General features: G+C 45.9%; 1 long non-coding RNA gene, 1 other non-coding gene and 1 pseudogene across 2 annotated transcripts; 1 reads left to right on the top strand and 2 right to left on the bottom strand.

Annotated features, from left to right (window-relative positions):
* Positions 1 to 427: 427 nt before the first annotated feature.
* LOC148662748 (uncharacterized) lies at positions 428 to 4,644 on the bottom strand. The gene is made up of 3 exons (XR_015936391.1): positions 4,511 to 4,644; positions 3,405 to 3,543; positions 428 to 1,702 (listed from the first exon to the last, which is right to left on the bottom strand). It is a non-coding gene; the product is annotated as an uncharacterized LOC148662748 (long non-coding RNA).
* Positions 4,645 to 22,298: 17,654 nt separating this feature from the next.
* Positions 22,299 to 22,416, top strand: LOC148662747 (5S ribosomal RNA; annotated as a pseudogene).
* Positions 22,417 to 23,039: 623 nt separating this feature from the next.
* Positions 23,040 to 23,197, bottom strand: LOC148662746 (U1 spliceosomal RNA). Its single transcript, XR_015937834.1, has one exon. It is a non-coding gene; the product is annotated as a U1 spliceosomal RNA (small nuclear RNA).
* Positions 23,198 to 26,302: the final 3,105 nt, after the last annotated feature.

Genomic DNA, 26,302 nt, shown 5'->3' with positions numbered 1-26,302 from the left:
TGTAAATCTTTCTACGACAGACCAACGGACCACGAGTGCCCCTGTCGGTCAACCAATCACGCACCGTGGTACCGCGCGTCATCGTGCGTCACAATGCGTGACGCAGTAGCCAATTACCTCCGGTACGTGTCTGTACCGCGCACTTTGAATGGCTGCATCTGTAAATACCACCTATCCTTGTGTTACCTCTGCACTATCTGTAAATTGCAATTGTGTAATCTGTTGTATCCTAATGTTAACCCCTATAAATTCCTGTCCTTCTACACTTCTATCCCTCTTACCGAACCTTTAACCAACTCGCGGCGAAAGCATTTCAATGCCGACAACACTGCTGTGTGCTGTACTGTTCGTGCATTGATAAATAAGCCTAGATTATTGATTGATTGTTGGTCAGACAGTCTTGAGGAACATATTACAGAGATTGAGCTGCTGTGTGATGGATTAAATCTAATCATCCAGATAGAAAACAGTTCAATTACAGCACAGAGGATTTAAACAGACACACATCTGTGTGCCACTGTTAGTAATACAGTACAGAGCGGAGCACAGTATTATTTTAATTCCTAACAGGAAACAAGATGGTTGAATCTCTGAGTTTGATGACCAGTAAAATCAGTGACTCAGTAATACAGCTTCAATCACACTCACTGTTGGGAGGGTTGAATTCTTTACTGTTTCTCCTCTTGACAGCCAGTCTGGGCTCCTCTGTCTCTTTCTCCAGCTCCTCTTCCTTCAGTGTCTTTCTCATCTTCTCCTTCAGCTCCTCTTCTCTCCTGCTTCACTCCTCCTCCAACCTCTGTCTGAGCTCCTCATCTCTCTCTCTCCTCAATCCTCTGTCTCAGCTCCTATGTCTCTCTATCTGTCCTCCTCCCTCTGTGTGAGCTCCTCCGTCTCTCTCTGTCTCTCCTCCTCTCTCTGTCTCAACTTCTCTGTCTCTCCCCCTCCCTCTGTCTCAACTCCTCTGTCTCTCTCTGTCTCTCCCCCTCCCTCTGTCTCTCTCTGTCTCTTCTCCTCCTTTTGCTTAATATATTTTTCTGGTTCAGTGTGTAGTTGCTCAATGTCAGTTGTGAAGTACAGCCCATAGTTTCCTGCCACCATGTCCTCTATCTTCTCCAGGAGCTCTGTGACCTGAGTGTGGTCGCCCCTGTTCTTGTTGTTGAGAACATGATACCTGTTCCCACATTTCTCCACCAGCCACTGGAGCTCCTTCCCTCCTCTCTCAATGCGCTGCTCAATGGTTGTGTTTCTAAGTGTGTTCTCCCAGGTGAACAGCACTATTGTGTGTTTCCACACTCTCTCACTGAGAAGATTGAGATGCTTTTCCACTGATCTCCAGTGGTCTGTGATTGAGTCCAGATTAATCTCCAGGAGGAGAGCGTGGGGTCCTGGTGGCACAGAGACACACTGGGCTGAATCACCTTTTTATTCCAGTCTAGAGTGTCCTCGAAAGGATGCTCCTGTCCACCTGAGTACCACTGAACACAGAAATACCATTCTGGTGTGTTAACTACAGTGACCTGCCTCCCAGTTACTTCACCCTGTCTCTTCTCAAATTCCTCCATTCCTCTCTTAGTGTCAAACTCCTCTCTGCCCAGGATGGTGTTTCCTGCCGAGCTCCTCCCAGACCATCTCTCCCCCAGCAGCATGATCCTGATCTCTGAGAGACACTGTGGTGCCTCATGGGAATCAGCCTGTTGCTCCCCTGTCAGAGAGAAAGATCACAGATTACCAAATTTTTATCACACATGCAATTTTTGTATCTATTCTCTCTCTAGACACATGTCCTTTGATGGTAGATGATTTGTTCTATTTTTTACTAAAATATATGGGGGGTCAAGTGACCAATTCAAGATGCCTGCTGAAATTTAAGCTCTGCCCCACCTTCTCTTTATTTTCTTTATTTTATTCAATCTCCCCCCTCATTGTTTACTCAGCTATTAACTGTGACACCAACATGTCTCCCAACCATGGCAGAGGCACAGGAAGTGCAAGATTTTCCTTTTTGTGTGAAGACCCGAGCTCACAGCACCCGGTCAGGGAGGAAAGAGCAGATGACAGATAAAACTCCCAACCTGTGGAAACCTCTCACTGCCTGCAGGCACCCCCTGCTGGTGAAGATCAGGTCAACTTGTTCACCGCCTCAGAGAGCTCATTGATTGAACACAGTGCCTCACCACCAGCGAGGCCGAGATACAGAAACAGAGGGTGAGATGAGCAAAGGGCAGAACTGATGGTGCAAAAGTGTGAAAGTCATGGGCCTGACGTGGACTTCGGAGTTCCACACCACCTGTCGGATTCTTTCACATGCAAGCTGTATTGAACTTGTATTAGATAGTTAATGACCGAGTCCACAGGTCACCAAGCCCCGAAGTGTGTTGGTGTGATTTCACCTCTTCCATCAGAGAGCAAATTCAGAATATTCTCACGGATTTCCAAAGCCAGTCAAACTATGCATGTGAAGCTACATCTGTTCATGTTACCTGTGTCCAAGATTCACATTATAGATGATCATTTCAGGACAGATGAGTCAAGAAATGGCAGAGGTCAAAGGAAAAATGGAGTTAGTGTCTAGGCCCTCTTCACAGTACTAAGTTTTAATTAGTTAACTGGTGTAGAACAGCCAGCTGATCAGAGATGCTGTGTCCGTCCTGCTGTTGAAATTCTGTACAGCAGAGATGTGTTTTCACCTCCTTCATGATGGAGTGGAAGAATCAGGTCAAGGTGACAGTACAGCTCAGGAAAGGAAAAAAAAACATGAGGAATGACCTATTCAAAAAGAAACAGTTTTATTTGTCTGAGGTGATAAAAATCCCAGTTACAGCTATGGGTCAGTTTCTCCGGTCATCAACTTTCTGAACACAAGAAGTAGGAAAACAAAAAACAAGGACAGAAGTTTTGGGGACTCAAGTTCAAACACTGAAAGTAGAAATTCCCTGGCTACTGTCACATCTGGCCCTTGTATCCATCAGTGACTAAATAACGAACAGGCAAGACTCTTTTTATATTCTGCGTGTCTCTCTGCTGCTCCGGTTTCAAACAGGAAACAACCATGTCTGAACATATCAGCCGTGTTTAAAACTCCTGCAGATACATTAGTGAACCTGAGGTTTTACACCAATTAAATTGTTTTTACTGTAAATTAACTTCTTAGTACAAACCAGGGGAAATATATGATGTCCTTCCTGTTCAGGTTTCACAGTACTAATCTCCGATCGCTGACAAGAGAAAGTGAAAGTAAATCAGCTCCTCTCTCTTAGTTCAGACCCTGTGTGTTTGACAGACAGAACAAACTCTCAGCAGACAGGAAGAAACTTCTCCAGCTGCTGCTGTGCTCTGTGACAGAGAAGAGACCTTCAGTGACTCCCTTACCGACACTCTGACAGTTAGAACAAGAGACATCTCACCAGGGCTGAGCGCTGAGCTCTCAGATGCCATCTCTCTCTCTCCTTCCCTCTTCCTGGTGACCTGAAGGAGAAAGACTTCCTGTTCTCTTCAGGTAAAGGTGAGCTCACCTGGGTGAGGAAGAGTCTTCTCTGGCGCCACCTGGTAGATCAGTACAAACGAAACTTAATAAACTGCCAGGAAAATTCATAACGCATCTATTCACTCAGGAAGCATTAAACATTAAAATACTTTTCATGAGTAAACTCTCATGTGACTCGTGTTGTTCCAGTAACAGGCAGGTCTGTCAATCAATACAAATGAAAGTTGCTTCAGGTGAAAGACTAAGAAAACCCAGATATTTTAAAAGTAACTGAGGCAAATCGCACAAGCTGTGTCTTTAATACAATTATTAACTACAAATGGAATGAAAAAGCCACTTCTCCTGTGAACCTGGAACACTGAGTCAGTGTTTTCTGATATGTGCCTGTATTAAGAAGAGCTAATATTTTATATGTGCATCAAACAAACACTCTTACTGGGGGAAAAGCATGTAAAATTAATTTAAAAGAAACAAGTAGTATTTAGAGAAACAGGTGAAAACATCACCAAGGACATCAGAGAGTCTACTTCCCTGAAGTCTTTCACATCCAGACTCTAAACCTTCTTCAATAAAAGAGCTTTAATTTCACTGCCCCTGTGTAATTCTGCTGTTTCCTCTCAGTGTGGACTTTTTCTCTGGAATATAAGGCGCTATATAAGATACATATTATTAATGTTCTCACTTCAGCGTTGTTAATTTACCTGCAAAGAATTAAGGAAGTATATTAATAAACTCTGTGTATAAAAAGAATCAATTGTGCTGTTTTTGTTTTAGATTTTGTCCCAAGGCTGTATTCCAGGCATCACGGATCAGGAGAGAGAAATTGTTCGGGGATTTAAATACGATTTAAAAGAAACTGATATGCTTTAAACAGGCTTCGATGTACGATGAGCTTTCAGGAGCTGATCGTATATCCTGAAAGCGTGATTTTCGAGCACTTTCTCGATTTCAGAACTGAAAATCCATAATTTCTCGCTAAACCGACACACCGTGAGAAGAGAGAAAAGTTCAGAATTTTCTCCTGACCTTCGGAGCGGCCGTGCCGGCGCTCTAACCCGCTCCGGTCCGCAGGTCCGAGCGCAGTTCACATGAAATGAGCAGAACCGGAGGAACCGGCACTCAGGAATGCGGAGGAACTGGAGGCACCGCCGGGAGCGAGTCACGGCACCGGCGCGCCGTAATACTGCGAGAATAGGCGCCTCTGCAGCCTGAGAGATTCGCACGTCCAGGACCCGCCTCGCCCGGCTCTCGCAGGGAAACCATGTCCACGGAGAAGACGGGCGGGTTCCACGAGTGTTCGTGCCCAGACCACTGTGAAGAGTTTCTTCTGTGGGGCTGCCGTGTACTAGCGGTGACCGAGGCTCCAATAAATGCGGGGACTTCTATAGTAGAGATAAAACGGTAGGAGAGCTGACAGGTGTGTCTATACGGAGGCTCTGTTTTAACTGTGCATGTGTAGCAGTTATTAAATTATATAAATTATATCAGCAAACAAATTTAAATGAAATAAATAATTTCGATATAATGTAATCTGCATTTTAATAAACACATGAGTGAGTGAGATATGTTTTGTGACGTGTTATACATGTTACATGTTGTTATGTGTTATACTGTACATGTGCAATATTTTTCTTATTTTTTGTAATAAAATAATGTGCTGTGGTTTTCTTTTCTTCTCTCTTTTTTTGTTTCCATTCTGTTTAAATGTACAGGAGTGCTGGGTGTCCATAAAATTTTCCCTCAGGGGACAATAAAATCGTATCTATCTAGTGTATATCATGATTAGATGTTACATCAGCTACAATCGTTTTTATACTGTGTGCTTGTTGAGATAGAAGGACTCATTACAGTCTATAACAGTACAGAATCATTTATATCTCATTTATATATACTGTGTGCTTGTTGTGATGGGTATCCTACAGACAGGACTCAGTACAGTCTATACCAGTACAGATTCATTTATATACACTGTGTGCTTGTTGTGAGGGGTATCCTACAGACAGGACTCAGTACAGTCTATAACAGTACAGATTCATTAATATCTCATTTATATACACTGTGTGCTTGTCGTAATGGGTATCCTACAGACAGGACTCAGTACAGTCTCTCTCTCCTTCCATCTTCCAGGTGAACTGAGGGGGAATAGTTCCTATCCTCTCAGTGAATCAGTGACATGCCTTAGAACAACAACCACCACAAAACAAATCAAAGTCGAATCACAGCAAAAGACATACAACACAACCTTACCCACTGGAGCACACACAAACACAACACACACTAAACAACACACACACAAACTGAAATACTACTTCAACTTAAATAGAGAAGCTGAGTATTTGACCAGGGTAAGAAACAGCAAAGAGGAACAGAAACTGAGGAAGTATTTCAGTATATCACAGCGAAACTTGAAAAAGGAAGATACCTCCACACTAACACACTGTGTCACGGATCTGTACTGACCAGCAGTCAGGACACTGGGGTCCTCACCCCTACTCTCACACACAGTGTCCTGGATCTGTACTGACCAGCAGTCAGGACACTGGGGTCCACACTCCTACTCTCACACACAGTGTCCTGGGATCTGTACTGACCAGCAGTCAGGACTCTGAGGTCCACACCCCTACTCTCACACACAGTGTCCAGGGATCTGTACTGACCAGCAGTCAGAACTTTTTTTATATTTATACATACTGTATGTGTCATTGTCAACACCCCTACTCTTACAGTGTCCTGTCTGTGTCTGTGGTTTGTAACCTTTCTTATGTTCAGACAGATAAGGGAGAGAAATTGACTTTTATGTTTTATATTGACTTTATTCTCATGAGCCGATAATAAAAGAGAAAAACTGGCGCCAAAACCCGCTTCCGGCTCGTCCTCCGGATACCGCTGCTGCGCCGGTTGCTAAGCGACACTCCGAGTTTGAGCGCTCGAGCTCCTCTCAGGGCTGTTTTAGTCCCAGGTGAGGAGCCGCTTCTTTCCTGGAAATCCCAGGAATGACTGGGAATCCCTCGCCAGCTCCTTCCAGCGGGAATCTCCTGTGGGCTGGGAGGGATGGCGGAGGCTCTTCCCTGGTGTTTCTGCAGACGAGGGGAGTCCTGCTGCCCGTGTGGCGGCACAGCTGGTAAAAACGCTCCCTGTGCTGTGGGTGTTGTGGGCTGCCGGTGTCTCCGAGAGAAACGGGCTGTTTGTGTGGGAAGATGTTCTTTCCTCAGGAGGGGAAAAGTCCGTCTGGGGCTCAGCAGGAATAACCGAGCGGGAAGGAAAGTTCTGGAAGTGCGCGTCTCCTCTCCGTCTGCTTCAGTCCCAGTTACTGAGACACCGGGACAGAACGGGAGTGATGAGCGAGTCTTCTTTCCTACATGGGGTATTAGTGGGTTTTTTTAGGAAACAGGACAGAGACATATAAAAGGACACCAGTGGGAGAGAGTGCTTGATGAATCTCTCAGTTCTTGTCTTGATCCGGGTTGTACCCAGTCCCAGTTTAAACTGGTTTAAAATGTGGGACTTCTGCCCTGACAAGACCCCACATGTGTCTCCACATGAGACGGGAGTCCTGTAACGTGTGTTTAGACAGAACGTGTGTTTAGGGGAGAGTTTCTGGACGAGTATAAAAACCGGGAAATTCGCTTTTTACAGCAACACTTTCTGATTAAAGTGTCCCGTTACTTCACTCTCAAGAAAACAATTTAAAATGAGTTGTTCCTTCCAGAAATTGATTATTTATTTCTTATTAGAAAAAGATTTCATCTCTTGACTGTTACTCCCCCACGAGGCTGAAGTTGGCTTCTTATTTGCGTTTTTCGTTCCACCTTAAATGCTGCTGCTGTGATGTTATATCGCCTTTCCCCTGTAGATGGCTCTCTACAGACATGTTTAACTGAAACGCATACGGCCAAAATTGCAGGTTGTGCGAGCCGGCTTACCAGCGCTGTGACGTCACCGCCCTTCCCTGTGAATAGCAGGGACCGCAGCCGTCGGGCTGACGGGAGATCTACCTTTAGCTCAACTGGCTGGGTCCCTGTTGAGTGATGCTGGAGTCCAAGGCTTGAGTTCCTGATGGTGGGGGGTTGATCTGAGGTGGCAACAGTGAGGGCGCATACCCACGTGAACCCAAGAGCTGTACAATAATAAAAATAACTAAAATGTGCAAACTTCAAATCGTCATTGATAGAAGCTGCCATCAATTCCTGCTGCAATGCTCTTGTATTTTTATTAATAGAGAGACTCGGAGAAGGGATGTGAATACTCGTGTGTCTTTACTTGATCGACCTCACTTCCACCCTCCATTTCTGGGTATTGTTGGTAATGTAGTACACAAGCAGCTCGCCAGATACAGCAGGTTCACACCTGTCAGCTCCTCACAAGCAGAGGGGTCCGGTACTGTACATCAACACTCCCAGCTGATCCTCAGTAACAGCTCCTGGCATAGAAACATGACCCAGCGCTTTAATGTCAGCTCTTGTACACTTGAACAAGTAACAGCTTTATTCCCTGCTGGTAAGAGGAGAGACATGTCTCTATAGATACAGTTCACACCTGAAGAAGGCTCCACAGCCGAAACGTTATGTTTTCTCTTTTCAGCAAGAACAAACCTTTAATGTTTATTATAACCTTTAGTTATTATTATTTAACTCCTGGGAGACCTGCAGCTGATAGTGTAACTGTGTTTGATCCTGTATCAATTTTTTTATTAATTGTTGTTGTCATTCAGTAAAGCGCTTTGAGAAGCCACCTTTAAAGGCGCTATATAAAAAACACGACCCGGCGCTTCAATGTCAGCTCTTGTCCACTCGTGTGCTTCTGCACCGACAGCTCTCTCCCGTCCTCAGTTCAACCCGCAGACCCACACGAACCTGACCTGTCAAACCTGCTGTCAGGCTGCAGTGGATTTTTACTGAAGAGGAATGAATCCGGATCGGAGCCGCCGGACTGTCAGCGGGCCCGTCGTCATGGAAACCGGACCAACCAAACCCCCCGTGACAACCCTCCTTTGCTGGTCTAATAATAATAATAATAATAATAATAATAATAATAATAATAATAATGATGATGATGATGACGATGCTGGCCGTTTCTCTCACCCGTGTCCTCCAGTCTGGGGGAGTTGGAGTTTCTGTGAGAAATTGTCTTTCACTCTGAGTCTCTCGAAGGGATGATTCATAACAATAATTACTTGACTTCTTAGCAAATAATTTATCATTAGTATAAATTAGTACCACATAAAAAAGTGCTTATAGGAGACAGGGAAGGAATTTCATATATGTGCTATATGAAACCACATTCTATCTGTCTGTTATTATTAATTGGACTACCATCATATTCAACCTTTAACCAGGTGTGATACAAGATAGGTACTCGAGCAAACATGAAAGTCCTGCCAAGGTGAAGTCAAGCATTTTATGGAGCAGACAGTACCCGTGATCTTTCACAACCTTTCTTTGATTTGTGAAACTCTTCTTTCGTTTTGTTGTTAGCTCCTCTGCCTGTGGTGTGAACAGCAGGACATTGTTTGTTGAAACTGAAATTCGTCAGTACCTGGTGCTGCTGAGCTATGCACTCAGGCATTTTTAGTCTTTTGACAAGGTCAGACAGACATCCTAAAATTTCTGTGACAGAAATCTGGAAAAGCAAGGGAACTGCCAAGATAAATTGTGCTGAATGATAAGATCACTTTATTAGCCCTATACAATTTCTTGCATTAGGAATTTGTCTTTTCACATACTCCAGCTTGCTCTCCATGAGACACACAGACAGGAAGAGAGAAGCTTGGGGTCAGAGAGCAGAGTTAGCCATTTATATGGTGCCCCTGAAGTAGCTGGGGTTAAGGGTCTTGCTCAGGAGCCCAACAACGCAGGATTCCTCTGCCAGCTGTGGGATTTGAACTGGCAACCTTCCAGCCCAAGCACAGATCCTTAGCCACCCCACCACCCATTACTATTTATACACAATATTAATACCAAAATCTGAATTTTATAAAGACCTGGGTTCCAGAGTTTTCCATGTGAAAATTTAAGCATATTTATAAAGGCTTTCTAAGCCTTGGGAAACTGTCGAGGTGAAAATTCTTCCACCAGGAGGGTTAACATGCTGGAGATTGTTGAATTTAACCAACTGACCAGGGCCAAAAATCTGTCACATGACTCTTTGGAAGAGTTTCGTAAGCGTAAGTATCAACAACAAAGTGAAATTTACTCGCCAGGCTCTCTGCAACTGTCTGCTACTTGGCTCTGTATATCACTTAAGCCTTTCCTGGCATTTACTGTAGTTACAAAAGCAGGAAGACCCCCACCCTTCCTTCTGGCGCCATGTTTAACCATTCCATGTCCCAATCGCAGCGGGCCAGAGAGAAAAAAGTGAATCCCAGCAATGATACAAATATATTATTGTGGTCAGGGGGAGCAAAACATCAGTATTTACTGCTTGTAATTACTGTAAGACTTATGGCTGAATTCTGAGCCTAAATATAAAGTTAAAATCTCAAAAAACAGAGGAATGTTGGAAACGTGTGACTGTTCAGGGGCATAAATACAAATAGAAGATAAATGCTTTTTAACATCTCAGATCAGTTTCATCAAGGTCTCCAAAACGAACAAGAAAAAGAGCCTTTTCAGAGAACAACTACTTCGTGTTTACATAGAATAAGTAGATGTATGAGTAATCGGATTTCTCATTTGTTTAAACAGTGAAATTTCAGCTGCAGAAGATCGCACCGGAGACAGCACTAGCTCTGCTTCTCATAGACATTCAGGAAAGGGTGAATTAAACCATTCCAAGCACAATAATAGGGCAAGTGCAATAAGTTTAAAATATACATCAAGTAATGTAAATTAAACAGCTCTGTGGGACAAGAAACAAAAGATAGAGAAAACCTAAAAGCTAAATGTCAGTCTAAATTAAGACAAATGAAAATTTAGGATGTTAAAGTTAATACAGACACTCCAGTACATTAACACTGCACTGAGAGAGAGAGGAGTAAATACAGACATACTGACTGGACACTCCTGTACATTAACACTGCACAGAGAGAGAGGGGGGTTAATACAGACACACTGACACACACCACTCACACATACCACAGCACTGCTACAGGCACAGGGTTTAAAATTAAGGGAATATATTTATACAGTAGATACAGATGCAGCTACAGTAGAGATACAGAACAGATAGAGTACAGCAGACATATAGATGTAGTACAGATATTGAGACAGTACAGTCCTGGTACTGGGAATGGTTTCAAATATACAATATATATCAATAATAATATATACATGTACAATATAGATCTAGAGAATATATCTATAGCTACAGATACAACTACAGTAGAGATACAGTACAGATATAGTACAGTAGACATATAGATATAGTACAGATACTGAGACAGTTCAGATACAGTACTGGTACTGCAAAGCACTGCTTCAGGCACACAGGTTTAAAATAAATACAATATGGATCTAGTGAATATATCTATAGATACAGCTACAGTACAGATACAGTACAGATATAGTACATTAGACATATAGTTATAGTTCAGATATTGAGACAGTACAGATACAGTACAGTACAGATAGAGTACAGTAGACATATAGATAGATAGATAAGACTTTATTGATCCCAAAGGGAAGTTGAGGTGTTACAACAGCCCAGCCCAAGACAAGCAAAAACAAACATCAGAATAGACGAAAAATTAAAATACATACAGTAATACAAAATAAACATAAAATAAATATATAGGTGTGCGCAAAATATGCACAGGTAAATATAGATTGAGTGTTTAAAAAAGTACAATAGTGCAACATGCTGTCCATAGATGAGCAAATGAAGGGCTGACAGTCCTAGCCTAGGGCAGCGTTATACTGTACACACAGCCGCCGGGAGGAAAGACCTGGGAAAACGTTCCCTTGAACACCATAGCTGGAGCAGTCTGTTGCTAAAAGTGCTCCGCTGCCTAATAACAGTCCCATGAAGCGGATGAGAGGTGTTGTTCATGATGGCTGTGAGCTTGGGCAGCATTCTCCTCTCAGCCACCACCTCCAGGGGGTCAAGGCTCAGCCCCAACACAGAGCCAGCCTTCTTGATAAGTTTATTGAGCCTTCAGAGAGCCACTATGATTACATATTTGGCGTCCCTGAGCCGGTTTTCCTACAGTGTTAACAGTCCACTCCAGTGTAGTGTGCTCTCTGAAGGCACCAGTTCTGTAGGGTTTGGGCATTTACTGGGACAATTATTAATTGTAGCAGTAAATCACAAAATGATTCTTTTGATGGCCTTAGAATCCAACCATGCGATATAACTCAAACAACGCACACACACAGGTACTAATAGACGAGGATACATTTATTAATACATAGAATATGCATATAAACCTAACACATCTTATCGAGAGGGTTATCAGAATACAAAAGGTATATATTCAGTCAGTTACAAAGAGTTACATATATCAAGAGGACATACGTTCAGTATATCATTCATTTAGACCGTTTCGTAAAGTGAACTTGGTTATAACTTCTACATCAGATACTCAAAACAAGTACATAACTCTTAGGAATTAAATTGATATCAACTGGTTGGGATAACAATTGAATTCTCGAGCTGTAATGCAGTGAAGTTGAATATTCATCCAATCTCTGGGGATTCAGATCTCCTGCGGGCACAAAGAGGCTTGTTGTCCAATCCGCGCTCTCTGGCTCCGTGCCAGGCTGTGCTGTGCAGCTTGCGACGGTGCGCTGCTGATGCTCAATGTTGGCTTTAACTAGCAAAGTTTGTGCACAGGAGAAAAGATGACTGTGGGTCCCAGCAAGTCAGGAAGAGGACCAGTTCGTTCCTGATGAAGAGCTAGTTCTGAATAGTGATTCAGCTGTCCACAGTTCCGACCTGTTCACGAGGCCTGCTGCTGGTGCTAACCTCGGGTGGATCCTCTGGTTATTCTCTGGCAACCTCCGCTCTAGACTCTTAGAACAAAGGAAAGTTCTGGCACACGGACACACTGGCCGTTCCGTGGTTGTCCGGGCTGAGTCTCAGGATGGTCAGGAGGCGCGCTGCGAGAATGTCCTGCCCTTGGGAGCCTTCTGCTCCTGGGCCGTCCTGCCCTGGAATTCTCCTTTGAATTCCCTTTAGAAAAGTCCACAGAATTCTACACTACAGGCTCTCTGTGTTGCCTGTTTTTACCTGGAGGAACTTCAGCTCGTTGATTGGCTGAAAGTTCCATGGGCATCAGAGTCCCACGTGGGTTACTTGGCCCTACCAGTCCCTGATTGGTTGATCAAGGTGAGATATGAGTCACTTACTCCTGACACTTAGGAATGCAGTCCAGATGTCCATCTGGCACTCCCTAGACAGATAGGCGCCAATGGATGCCCATTGATCATGATAGCCAGGCTTAGCTAAGTGCATCCCCCTTTGGGAGCTGTCCCTTATCAAAAGAAAACATCTTTAAATCAGCCTGCCTGAATAGCTTCTCTGTGGCTGCACCACAGAGATGAAGAGAGAAATGAGGCCTCATTTGGGAAAGCACAGCAACACTTAATTCTGTCTTATTAACAAGCATTGCCGCTACAATAAGTAGGAAGAAAGATACAATGTTTTGAAAATGTAATATGTTTTAAAGGATTAAAGGGAAAAGAAATACTTTATATACGCAAACTAATTCAACTGAGCTCCTCTAAACAATATCGCCTGAAGAATTGCCAAAGCACAATGTATCAATTTTGGTGACATTGGGGGAAAAGGATCACAACATTGAAAACCACAAGGGTTATTTTCAACAGCAAAATTTATGCTTGCAAATATTTGACAAAAAAAGGAATATTACACGCACGGAAACCAATATTTACCACTAGGGTAGAATGCAGCATAGAACAGTTGGATAGAAGGTTAGTGTAACTCTATAGTGCATCGCAGAGGTCAGTCTCTTCCCCCTCATTATGCAGGCTGACTTGTTCACAGTGAACTGTCCTCCAGCGATAGTCAGCTGGAATCACTGACGCAGACATGATGTTAAGACTCTGACAGCATCTTGGCTGATTTGGTTAAAGTGTTTTCCTATTAAACAGGAGATTCTGCATTCAAATCCCAGCAGTGTCTTTCTTCCTGTCTTGTCTTACAAAATGTATCACTATGGATGATTACGTGCAGCTTGATTTTGTTTAATGCAAGTTTTCATTCCCTTTCTGATGGCTCTCTACAGTAATTTTTAAAAGTACTAATCGGGATGGATTACTGTACATATCCTCAGTAAAGGGGAATATATAAGTAGTGACTATCCAAATTGCATTTTTGTGTGAAACACATTTCAGAAAATCGAAAACCAATTTTCAAAACTCACAATAACAAGACAAAGGCAAAACATAAGTTCACTTTCACTTTATGCATATTTACCACAACCTTGCCTTCTGATCATAAAAAGTCTTAATTTTAATATAGCAGTTTTAAATGGGACATTCAGAACATGGCATATGAGAATATATGGTTAACCGAGGATGAGCAAAGGATGATCGCACTTTCTGCTTATTGTTATGAACCTACCCCTGGTTATAAAAATGTCTCACAATTCTGACACTGAGGTGTGAGACACAATGTAACAGGCTCTCATAATCCCGAAATACAAGAAATTTTACTGTAGTGTTTTATAAATTTGACCCTGTGAACATTGCATGTCCCTCCTTCCTCATTACCAAAACATCTCAATGTCCCGGCACTACGTACATTTGTAATTACAACACTTCACTGTTTCATTTATGAGTTGTGACATTGTGACCATGGCATGTTAAAGTATATAGAAAATCTAGATCAGAACAGGCTAAATGCAATTCCTAGTGATTTATCATTTTCTTACTTTCTAAATGAAAAAAAATATTTTTTCAGTGATTATGACACTTCAGTATGACATAAAATATGCTTCAATGACAGAATAAATAATAATAATAATAATAAATAAGCATGGAAAAAATACCCAAAGTGGACATTCATAGTTGTGATTATAGAATGTTAGATATCGGGTGGGTAGCTGCGTCAGCATGCGTAAGCTGCAAAGGAACAAGTAAAGGACTATTCCTGCCGAAAAGAGAAGAAAAGAATCACAATGTTTTGGCTGTGGAGCCTTCTTCAGGTGACAGAAAGACAGGGCAGTAAGCAAAGATAATTTTTTTTTATCATTGCTGAGTGCAGTTTATCGCTGATGACAACATCAAAGACATTAAGGAGTTTTTACGGCTAACAGCTCCACATCAACTTCCTTTCATAACTAACCTCATCAGATCCTTCAACTCCCAACTCTTCCAGTTTCTCACTTCAGAGACGGATAAAAAACTCAAAATCCTCTACAGAGAAAAACCATCAACACCCTTATCACCTCCACCAAACTTAACCTTGGTGTTACTACACCCTCTGACCTTTCCCTTTCACCCCTTTGCATCCTCAGCTAACATATTTTAATAGTACAACAAAACTACAATAGATTGTACAGTATTTATGTTTAAAATTAAAGTAAATGTGTCAAAATATCGAAGTCCAAATGCACGGTGCTAATGTAACAAAGCTTGCAAGTTCTTAAACAAGTCTGCATTGTATTTTTAAAATATTTCAGCAGAGGATGCAACGGGGGTATAAATGACGACTCGACTTTTTCTTGGGTGAATTTGGTTTTCTGGGGAGTTGCGATGTTGGGCATACAGTAACTGGACATTTCCCGGTGATTCTGACACGTGTTAAGCACTCACATTTCCTGTAAAAATTAAATTGGTTAAGGTTTCGCTGAGAAATCCAATCGACCTTTGCGAAGACAATGTTTACATCGCAAAAGAAACCCGTCCCTGGGTGGACTCGAATCACCAACCTTTCAGTTAACAACCGAACGAGCCACACAGACGGAATGGTGGGTCTATGTCTCGCATCACGACTTTCCGGTTAAAAAAAAACTTTTTTTGCCAGCTGGTAATATTTCTTCTGCACTGATAATCAAGAATTGAATTTCATTTCTCGCAAGCTGTGTGAATTTCTTGAAATACAAGTTTTCCAGAAAGGAAATGAATACATGCATTTAACGAAATCAAGCCCTTTGTGATAGTCCGAAATGGGTCGTTATGTACTACAAGATAGGAAAAAAAAACATGACTGGGATTTTAAACTACGTGACCTACGGTACCAGACCGGGTAAAGTTAGCTTGAAGTTCGAAAATGAATTTGGCACGCCTGTAGCGTTTACACGAAACCTCTTAGAATCGCGAGAATACTTGCTTTGTGTATAAAATACATTGTGAATGCTTTCTAAGCCTTTACTTTTTCGTTTATATGACATTTGTTTGACCAAGCACGAATATTCTTTTGTCCATATCTTCGCAACGGAAGCACAAAACGTCTTCAAACCAAATGTATTTTAAAGACCACGACATGTGGATATTTCCACAGCCTCTACATCAAAGTATCAGTGAGCTAATTATCTTTTTTTAAATCTCCGGTTTTTCATCGATGCGTAATTATGCACTAACTGGAACCCGGGGGACCGCTGTATACACAAGTTCACAACGCGAGAAATACTGTTCAATACGGCTTCATGCGAAAAACCCGTATATGACCATAGGCAACAGAATAGCGCAGTCTCCAATTACTCAGACTGTAAGCACGCGAATAAAGCTTTGTCTGAATTCTGAAACCCTTCCTTTACGTCCTGTTTTCATTCAGGTAAGAGTCAACTATATGCACAATACTACTGACAGCAGGAAGATTAAAATATTCTTTACTCAGCAGCTTATTAAAAACAGCTCCCATGATGTTCAAACCGATTTTTTACACAGAACACTGACACAGCTTTGCGTTCTGAATCTCTTTTTCTCGTGCGTTTATTTAATGTGGCACAATGCACTGGGATAGGGGTATTCTGTTGACAAACCAATAGCATTTAAACCACAGCACCCACAATGCTGCAAGTAAGTGTTTTGCACACTAAGCAGAGAGCGATGTCTTCCTCGTTAGTATAGTGGCGAGTATCCCCACCTGTCACGCGGGAGACCGGGGTACATCAGGACGCGCATTGAAGTGAAAGCAGGATGCGCTGCGACATCCACTGTGTAGATCCCGCCACACTAAGAGGTGAGTGGGTCTGTTCGATCACAGCGCTAGGCGAATCCCCAAACAGTGTGCGTGGCAACAAACGAAACGGGCCTGTTTCCGCCTGGTTTCGATCCGGGGAAATCGGGCCCAGTAGTGGCGGGATCTGTACAGTGCATGTCGCAGCGCTTCAATGTGCTTCCTGATGTCCTACCCCAAGAACAGAAAAGACAGAGTCCGCAGCAACAACAGCTCAGGTGTCTGCACTGGAGCTAAGCTGCCCCCATCTCCTCTGCTCTGCGGCTCCTGCGGAGCGGAGTCCTGCCTGGAGCCGTGTTTGCAGGCGGCGGCTCCCCGCGCCCTGTCTGTGCGTCGTGTCCAAGAGCTCCTGGGAGGAAGAGAGAGCCCTCCCACTCGGGGGCTTTTCCACGGTCTGTGTGAGGAGGGGCGGGTGTGTCCAGTAGCTTATCGAGCGGAAGCCTGGGGCGGCAGAGAGCTGTGATCGTGCAGACCTTGAGGTGTCACCTCTTTGTCTGCTTTCCCGCCCCCCCTCCGCCCAAGCTCTGCTCCAAAGTAGCCCGGCAACCCCTCACACCTGCACGTGTCACAACCTAAGGTGTGGTCATGAGACACCCATGGGGTGTCGTTCTGTTCTTGCTAATTGTTTCCTGCCCGTCGCAGGCAGGAGTCCATGCAAGGAAGATGCGCTGGACAGAGCTCAGAGGGCACAGCTGGATGGCTTTCCTTCTGAGTGACGTTCCTGCAACACTCTCCCGCTCCTCTTGGTGCGCTCATGCCGCAACACAGGAAGGCTGGAGCAGGTGGGTGTGTGCTCTCCGCACTGCTGAAATAGCTCAGTTGGGAGAGCGTTAGACTGAAGATCTAAAGGTCCCTGGTTTGATCCCGGGTTTCAGCGTTTTGTTTCATTGAGCCCTCTGTTCCTCTCTGCAGGGCCCCCTTCCTAAAGTGAAAGTCCCTTTCTCAGCCTGAAACGCAAGCGAGACACAAGCAGCAGTCCCTGCAGGTTTCCGTAGTGTAGCGGCTGTCACGTCAGCCTAACACCTGAAAAGTCCCCGGTTCGAAACTGGGCGGAAACAGCCTCGTTTTGCACGCTCCTGTACTTCACAGAGGTCTTGAGCGACCGATCATTTGTTGCCAATGTATTTCCGGTGCCTTCATGCACTCTTGTACCAAACGCACGTTCCTTCTGTGCGCGGAGCCGATCATTTGCAATTGGGCTGTGGCGACAGACCAGGACGAGCTCTGTCGGCTCAAATGCAGCGCAGGACCTGCAAGAACAACAGAAAGATTAGCATCCAGTGGGGGCCTCTTAGTGAGCCCAAGATCTCATCAAAAATCGGCTCCAGCAACAGGGCTGGGCGCATTGTTCCATTCTCCGACCACTCTGGGTGTAAACAAGTCCCTCCTGGTCTCTGTTTGAATTGCACTTTCCTGCGTTTGCTTTGGTGTAACTGGCTTCCCCTGCATGGGCGAATGTGAAGAAGATCCTTATTAAGTCATTGAAGAAAACCGAGAAGAGGTCGGAGTGGCCTCTGTCGTTCATCAACGATGAACGATGCTCCGGATGTCCTTTTTTAAAAGGGTGATATCCTCGAGCACATCGAAGCCACTGTGCAGCATCGTGTAGAGACGCTGCAGCTGCCTCTGTTTCCTGGCTAGCACTCCTCTCCGTCTGGCAGCAGCCTTCCTTCCCTCAGCCATGAAAAAGGCCTTTGTCCTCACCTTCACCTCCTCCCACCACTCTCCTACTGACCCGTACAGACACTGCAAGGACAGCCACTGTGATAGTTTCTCCTTGTAGCGGGATACTACCCCCTCGTTCTCTAGCAGCTTTGTGTTGAGTTTCCAGAGGCCTGGGCCAAAGACAGTCCCGCCCTGGAGTTCCACTCTACACCCTAAAGCCTGATGATCTGAGAAGAAGACAGGCTGAAGAGTGACCCCAACAACTTTCACTCTCTCTGAGACAAAGCAATAGTCAATTCTGATTCCTCCCTGACCATGTATATCCTGCTGTTGTGGGATATATACATCTATATGTGTCTGAGAGTTTAAAGTCTTGGACTAAGTTTTGCAGGGCCAGTGAGCTGGAATCCAATTTTATCAGAGAGCTAGACTGCCTATCTGTGTGCTCTAAGATACAATTAAAATCCCCTCCCATTATCACGTCTGTGCTACATAACAATAGGGGAGAGAGTGCTTTGAGTAGCTCCACCCTTCCTCCCACGTCAGTAGGACAATACACATTGATTAGACGCAGGTTAACGGTCCCCCATTCCACATCCACACACAGCAACCTGCCATCTATGACCCTCTGAATACTTTTCAATTTGAATGCCCATCCTTTGAAAAGAATGGCCACGCCAGAGGTTCTGTTGTTATTGTCCCCTGACCAATCAGAAGGCCCTTTATCCCACCTATCTTCAAAGCTTTTATACCTCTCTTGATTTACTTCTTTTTCTTTTTCTTCTTACCAATTTCCTGCCAGCCATCCTCTGAATGAGCCTTCATCAGGGTGGCAGCAGTAAAAGCGTTCACGGAGTCCATTTCAAGGAAAGGGGTAGAGGGAGGGGTGGAGGGGTTCCAGCTGTCCCCATCACCATGCTCTCCTTCCTCCTCGCTCGGGGAGAAAACAGAGTCATTTTTCCTTTTCCTCAAGTCCAGCTCCTGGGAGCACTGAGGGGAAACAGGTGCAGCCGATGCACCAGTCTCCTCTTCCCCCTCACCCACCAGCTGCTGCAGATCCTCCGTGATGGACTGGATGGAGGAGAGGAGGACATCTCTAGCACTTGCAGAGTCTGAGAAAAGCAGCTCCGCTGAATCCTGGGTATCCTCGCTGGACCCACTCCACCGGGGGGCCCCACACTGGCCCTCATTCTGAGGAGCAGGAGTGGGGGAGGGGTCCTCGCTGTTCTCGGGGGTTTTCAAACCCTCGTGCTTGTCTGGTGCAGTCTGCAGTTGTGGGGGCGTAGTGGATTTCTCTTCCACCGGCCCCGGAGCCACAGCAGGACTGATCCTGGCTGGAGGCTGAGAGTCTTTGTCCAACAAGGGTTCTTTGTTTGACTTGTTACTTGCTTTGGATTTTCGGGCCGGTTTGGCTGAAACAAGCACTGCCTCATCCTTTCTCATTTTGAGTTTATTGGCGTAGGCGTGAGGGCAGTTCTTAAAAACGTGTCCTTCCGAGCCACATAAATTGCAATTTGGCAGCATTGAACAGTCAGAGGCTAAATGTCCCTGTTTGCCACAGGTCTTGCAGCATTTCACAGTGCAGGACGATGCCAGGTGTCCCACAGCACCACAGCGCTGACACACCTTTGGTTGTCCCACATAAAAAACATAGCCATTGCAGGTGCCCAGCCGGATTGTAGAGGGCAGGTGCCTTAAGCCTCCATTTACACTGTCCGGTAGCAAGCGAACCTCGAATTTCCTTGCTCCTGTTTTTATACCATCAACATCTTTAACCTCAGTTCCATGGTGGACGGTGCAGTACTGGTTAAGCCAGGTGTGAATGTCCTCCGTCTTTGCCAGATCCGAGAACATAACAACATGCACCGTTTTCCTCTCTCTCTGTGTCAGAGGCTGCAAGTTGATCTTCTCAAGGGCAGGAACTTTCCCTCTTTTTGCCTCAAACACATCCACACATCGTTCAAACAGAGGATAGGTAGCAAAAACAACCTCAAATGCTTTCTGACCTGGGAGAGCGAAGATGAAATCCAAGTGCCGAGGTTCAAAGCCAAGTTCCTTCTGCAACACTTTTTTCTGCTGAACTGCATGCGATCCATGAAGAGGTCATCCAAAAGCTCAAAACGCACAGCATTCTTGCGGGATCCAAAAGTTGCCATTTCGTAAACTGCAAAACAAACACTGCTTTAACAAAACAAGAAAACAATCCAACTACTCCACCTACAGGATGATCAAGGTATCACCCCTGCCAGGTAAGTATAAGTTGTATAAGGCCCTGCAAGCGGCCTGCACCCACAGCACAAAGCGCGCAGCCTAGCCCAGCTCCTCGCCCCGCACGCCACCGCCTCCTGCTGGGCCCACTCTTTCGCACACTCACACGCCACACTAACACTCAAAAGGGTGGGCAAAACGAGAAAACGAGCGCGCCGTTTCCTACACATCTGCAGTCGCCATTGCGCATTCGCAGCATGTCCCGGGATGCAATTCGGCCTCATTTGCATAACACCAGACCCGCAAATCGCTACGCAAGCTCGCGTCGTGCGCCTGCTACGCACCGAACAAACACCGGAGCCTTTTCAGCAATTTCCAAAAAATGGGCCTGCTCGCCTGCCCACAAGGCTCCGTCTCTTACCCGCTCTCCAGAGCCTGCTGCCTTCTGTGCTGTTCTCTCAGCACCGCTGCAGCGCACACAACTCCTGCAGCGCGGGGAGAAAGTTTCCACGCTCCGCCGCAGGGAAGGCTCGCTCCGTGCGCACACGTCCTTTCAATGCCAGTTCAACAAGTGCTCCGCATTAGCAGCTTCGGGGCTCCGGCGTGTCGCACCTCACCTCACCTCGCACAGCCCCCTCCTCGAATGTCTGGCGCTGGGCATGCCCCGCTCTCCTCCACCTTATCTTATCGCGTGTGACCACCGACAATGGCCACAATGCCGGGGAATGGCACCTGTAAAGTGTTAATTGGGGCACAGGAACAGCCCGTCTCGTCTTGGGGGCCGGCTTCAAAGACAATACAGCAAACACAGCGGGGCGGGGGAAGAAGACGACACGACACATGCAGGTACCTTCAGCTCCGGTGGGAACGAGTCATTTGTCGGTCTTTTCAAGTGCTGGGAGTCGAGTAATCCTTCGCTTGTATCGTTTCTCCCCGGTGACTAGATCTCACCCTGCGACTCTCGACTGGGCTCACCCACGGCAGCCCAGCAGGTGTGAGCCTAGCCGGCACCCGGATGGGAGATTCCCCCCGGAAAAGCTCAGGTTGCTGCTGCTCCTACAAGAGGTGTGACTGGGACCAGTAGGGAGCGCTCACCCTGCGGTCTGTGTGGCTTTCTTATGCCCCAGCATCCTGATTGCGACACTCTGCTGCACAAACAGGCGCCGTCCTTCGGGGGAGGCATAAAACCGAGGTCCCGACCCTCCTTGGCCATTAAGAAGAGTCTCTCTCTGGTGTTAGTGTTCCCCTTTACCAATCAGTCTGGGTCTCCTCCTAATCCCCGTCTCATATGTAACAATCAATGACGAGGCCCCCCTGTCCCGCGATATTGTATTTGTCTCCTGGCCGCTGGCTGGCGCCGTGAGATTTAGTACTCGCGCAAGAGACCGGGGGCAGAGCGCGAACGCAGTCCCCCGCCCCCCACAAAGTGTGCGCTCCAGGTTCCCTCTTGGGGCTCTGCAACACAGCGGAAAGGCAGCGAGAAGGAGCCTCTTGCTCTGACGCCGCAAGGCCACAAGAGGGCGGAGGCGCCGCGCGCCCGGCCGACGTGTTGGACTGGTGTGCTTTATGTGCTGAAATAAACACGTGACAGCCCAGAAATGTTTTCAGAGTGCTGTGCACTGGAGGTTTTTGTCTTGTGAAGACTTGCCTTGTGCTCCTCCGTGCAGTTTGTTTGTTCTCCTCCAGTGCGGGACAAGCCAACACAAGGGAGCACATTCGCCAACATCCAGGTACGCAATGCGATTTGGAAAGAGGCTCCTTTCCAAAGAGTTGCACACGAACGATCCTTCAGTCCCGCTCGGGGGGTACAGAGCCCCAGCCACACACAGCTTCAAGTAGCGACTCAGGCGCCAAGGCTTTCGCTTGTGGCCACACCACCCTGAATGCGCCTGATGTCGTCTGATCTTGGAAACTAAGCAGGGTTGGGCCTGGTTAGTACTTGGATGGGAGACCGCCTAAGAATACCAGGTTTTCAAGCTTTTGCTCTCTCGGCCAGCAGGGGTCGCCGTTGGTGCCGTATGCTTTGGGAGGAAAACCTGGAGGATGGAAAGGTGATCTATAGCCTCATCTCTAGAGATGTTTTGTTGCTATGGCATGTGTGTGACCCATATAAAAAAAAACCCGTTTGTAAAACGAATATCGAAGCTGCTTCTAAATCTGCAAATGAAGATGAGTCGATAAACCACTTGTTTTTCGTATAACTATACATATATTCATTTATTACTGATTTCATTCATTGAGCACGGATACAATAGAGGTACAGCCATTCACTGTTTGACATGTCTGCACTGGTACAGAACCTAGCAATCAGAAAACGGGTGAAACTGTCTTGAGAATTAGCATACAGTACCGAGGCCCCCATGACCAAATAAAGGCTAACCTCGATAATCAGCCTAAATAATGCAGACTACAGCAAAACGACTGACTTTGAAAAGGGATTGAATGTCCTGAAGGAGTAGTGTAACCAGCTTGAAATGCTTCTCCGGACCTCTAACTAAAAGAAACCGGGAACCAGCAGTGGCATCGACTCCTTTCGAACTGGGATCCTATCGCAGCTCGTGATGTCGTAACTCTTCCGTATCTGATATTGGACCAAGCACATCAGGGGAGAGCGCGAACGCAGTCCCCCACTACCAGAAATTATGCAGTCGAGATTCCCACATTTGGGGAATTCGCAGGGGTCAGCACAGCCGGAGTGCAATGGCCGAGCCTCGCTCTGGGTGAACCGATTTTTTTTTAAGAACTTCACAAAAAAAATACTGGACATCACAAATTAGAAAGCTTTACATTAATATACATACTTAAAACAGTATATATGATCACATCTCATTACATTTTGACACGGTACCAGTTACATAGCAACAATTTTCTTTTTTTCTGGTGCAAATCACATTCTTTACTTAAACATGATCATGTTTTCCTTAGTTTCTTGAGATATTGACCTATGCTCTCTATTTCCCACAGATTTTCTGCTTCCTCCCTCCCTTCTCTCCACAGATCTCTGAGGTAATAGTTCTCTCGGGTGATGAACAGGGCCAGGCTACCTGCTGCCTTGACTGGGACCTCGATGCCTTTGAACAGCCCCATGTTCCTCACTCTCCACAGGGCGTCTTTCCCACTGTTCACCACGGCCCAGATCCTGTCAAACACGTCAGGAGGAAGTTTGACAGGAGAGATGCCGTATATGACGAAAGCAGTGGTCAGGGTAAATTGGGGCGAGAGAGCCTGCAACCAATCTTCAAACTGTGCCCAGAAGGCCTTAGCAAAAAAGCAGGACCACAGGAGATGGGTCACAGTCTCCTCCTCGCCGCAGCCCACCCTAACGCAGCGAGGGCTGGGGGTGAGGCCCCTACGGTACAAGAAAGTTCGTACCGGTAAGCACTGGTGGACGACACTCCAGGCTAAATCTCTGTGAATGTTGCACAGAAACTTAGAGGATGTGTGTTTCCACACTGTCCTTGTTTGGGCTGATGTTAAAATGCCCACAGGGGTCTGCCTATTGTTCTGGGGTGCAACGAAATCTTCCAGTTTTTGGACGCTGACATCTCGGAGGGGAATATGGCCAATTGGGTGAAAACTTTTAACTGTCCCATAAATTGCAGGGCATGTGTCAGAGAGTGGGACATCCAGCTTGGGTCTGACACCCCACACTCTGAACACCTCCCTACCTACCCAGAGCCTGGAAAAATAAGTCCAGGTACGCGCTACAGGCGCTGTTGCAAAGCCTCTCAGCACAGAGGCCAGGAAAATGCACAGCAGCTTCGTAGCAATATCTGGGACAGACTTCCCCCCTGAGAGTAGCGGCCTGTACATTATTTCTCTTCTGTCTTTCCTGCTTCCCACTCCATAGAAATTGAAACATCAATCTCCTCACCACCGCCGCAACACGGTGTGGGATTGGGAAGGTAGAAGCCAGAAAATTCAAGACAGGCAAGAGCTTGGCTTTGATGACCAGCACCTTCCCTGTCATGGTGAGGTCTCGGTCCTTCCATTGCATCAGTTTTTTGTTTAAGATTGGCAATTTGTTCTGCCAATTTACTGTTCCCATCTCTTCTCCAAAATACACCCCCAGGACCTTAATTCTCTTCTCTTGCAGCCTGAGATCATTTCCTTCTTTTGGCTCCCTCCAGTTCTGATAAAAAATCTCACTCTTAGATTTGTTAATTTTTGCAGAGGAAGCCAAAGAGAAACGATCACAGCACTGCAGAGCTCTGCTAATTGAGGCATTGTCAGAGAGGAGCAGGGTGACGTCATCCATGTATAGAGATGTCTTTACCTCTCCTCCCCCACTTCCAGGAACTGGTATCCCATTAATGGCCTGATCCTGGCGCAAGGCACAGGCTAAGGGCTCCATAGCCAAAACGAATAACAAGGGGGATAATGGGCAGCCCTGCCTCACCCCTGAACAGACTTCAAAGGGGCGTGATCTATTGCCATTCACCATTACTCTGCTGTTGCTACCTGTGTACAGCAGGTTAATCCACTTTCTCATGATGGGGCCAAACTTCATGTGCTCAAGTACCGATGTTAAGTACTGCCGGTTTAGGCGGTCAAACGCCTTTTCTAGGTCTACACCTAAAATGCACAGAGGGAGGGAGCGATCCTCCGAGTACAGACAGACATCCCTCAACAAGGCCAGGTTGTCGCTCATCAGGCGTCCTGCTATCCCACAAGTCTGTTCTTTTTCTACCAGTGAGGCCACTTCATTTTGTAGGCGCAGGAAAAGGGCTTTGGACAGGATCTTAGTGTCCACGCCTAACAGGCTGAGGCGTCTCCAGTTCTTTATGTCATTCTTTGCTCCTTTCTTAAACAAGAGAGAGATAGTGCCTTCTCTTAAGGAGTCAGGCAGCAATTCTGTCTTATAGCTTCCCTCGAATAGGAGCAGTAGCGGATCCTGAAGCAGATCCCAAAAGGTGCAATAAAATTCTTTGGGAGCCCGTCAGCACCCGGAGTTTTCCCCTTCTGTAAGCTCTCCATAGCCTGTCTCAGCTCTTCTACTGTCAAATCCCTCTCAAGTACTTCCCTATCTTCTTCACTCAAAACGTTTTCTAGCTTTGAGGTAAAAAAATGAATTTTTTCATCCTTTACCTCTGTAGAGCTGTACAGTCTTGAGTAGAAGGCCTCGGTGCAGGAGAGGATAGCACTCGGCTCTGTTCTCTCTCGTCCCTCCTCATCAACTACACTTTCCATGACAGACTTGGAGCCTACCACTTTCCTGAAAAAGAAGCGAGTACACTTCTCATTTTCTTCCAAGAACTGCACTCTGCTTCTTAACAGCACTCCTCGACTACTTTCTTCGGCTATGCTCCGGATGTCCTTTTTTAAAAGGGTGATATCCTCGAGCACATCGAAGCCACTGTGCAGCATCGTGTAGAGACGCTGCAGCTGCCTCTGTTTCCTGGCTAGCACTCCTCTCCGTCTGGCAGCAGCCTTCCTTCCCTCAGCCATGAAAAAGGCCTTTGTCCTCACCTTCACCTCCTCCCACCACTCTCCTACTGACCCGTACAGACACTGCAAGGACAGCCACTGTGATAGTTTCTCCTTGTAGCGGGATACTACCCCCTCGTTCTCTAGCAGCTTTGTGTTGAGTTTCCAGAGGCCTGGCCCAAAGACAGTCCCGCCCTGGAGTTCCACTCTACACCCTAAAGCTTGGTGATCTGAGAAGAAGACAGGCTGAAGAGTGACCCCAACAACTTTCACTCTCTCTGAGACAAAGCAATAGTCAATTCTGGAGCTGCTATTCCTCCCTGACCATGTATATCCTGCTGTTGTGGGATATATACATCTATATGTGTCTGAGAGTTTAAAGTCTTGAACTAAGTTTTGCAGGGCCAGTGAGCTGGAATCCAATTTTATCGGCCTTTT

The sequence above is a fragment of the Lepisosteus platostomus genome, chromosome 5 (assembly GCF_059453375.1).
Source record: "Lepisosteus platostomus isolate fLepPlt1 chromosome 5, fLepPlt1.hap1, whole genome shotgun sequence".
NCBI lineage: Eukaryota > Metazoa > Chordata > Actinopteri > Semionotiformes > Lepisosteidae > Lepisosteus > Lepisosteus platostomus.
Note: the sequence above shows the minus strand (reverse complement) of the source record. Positions and strands in the feature narration are given on the sequence as shown.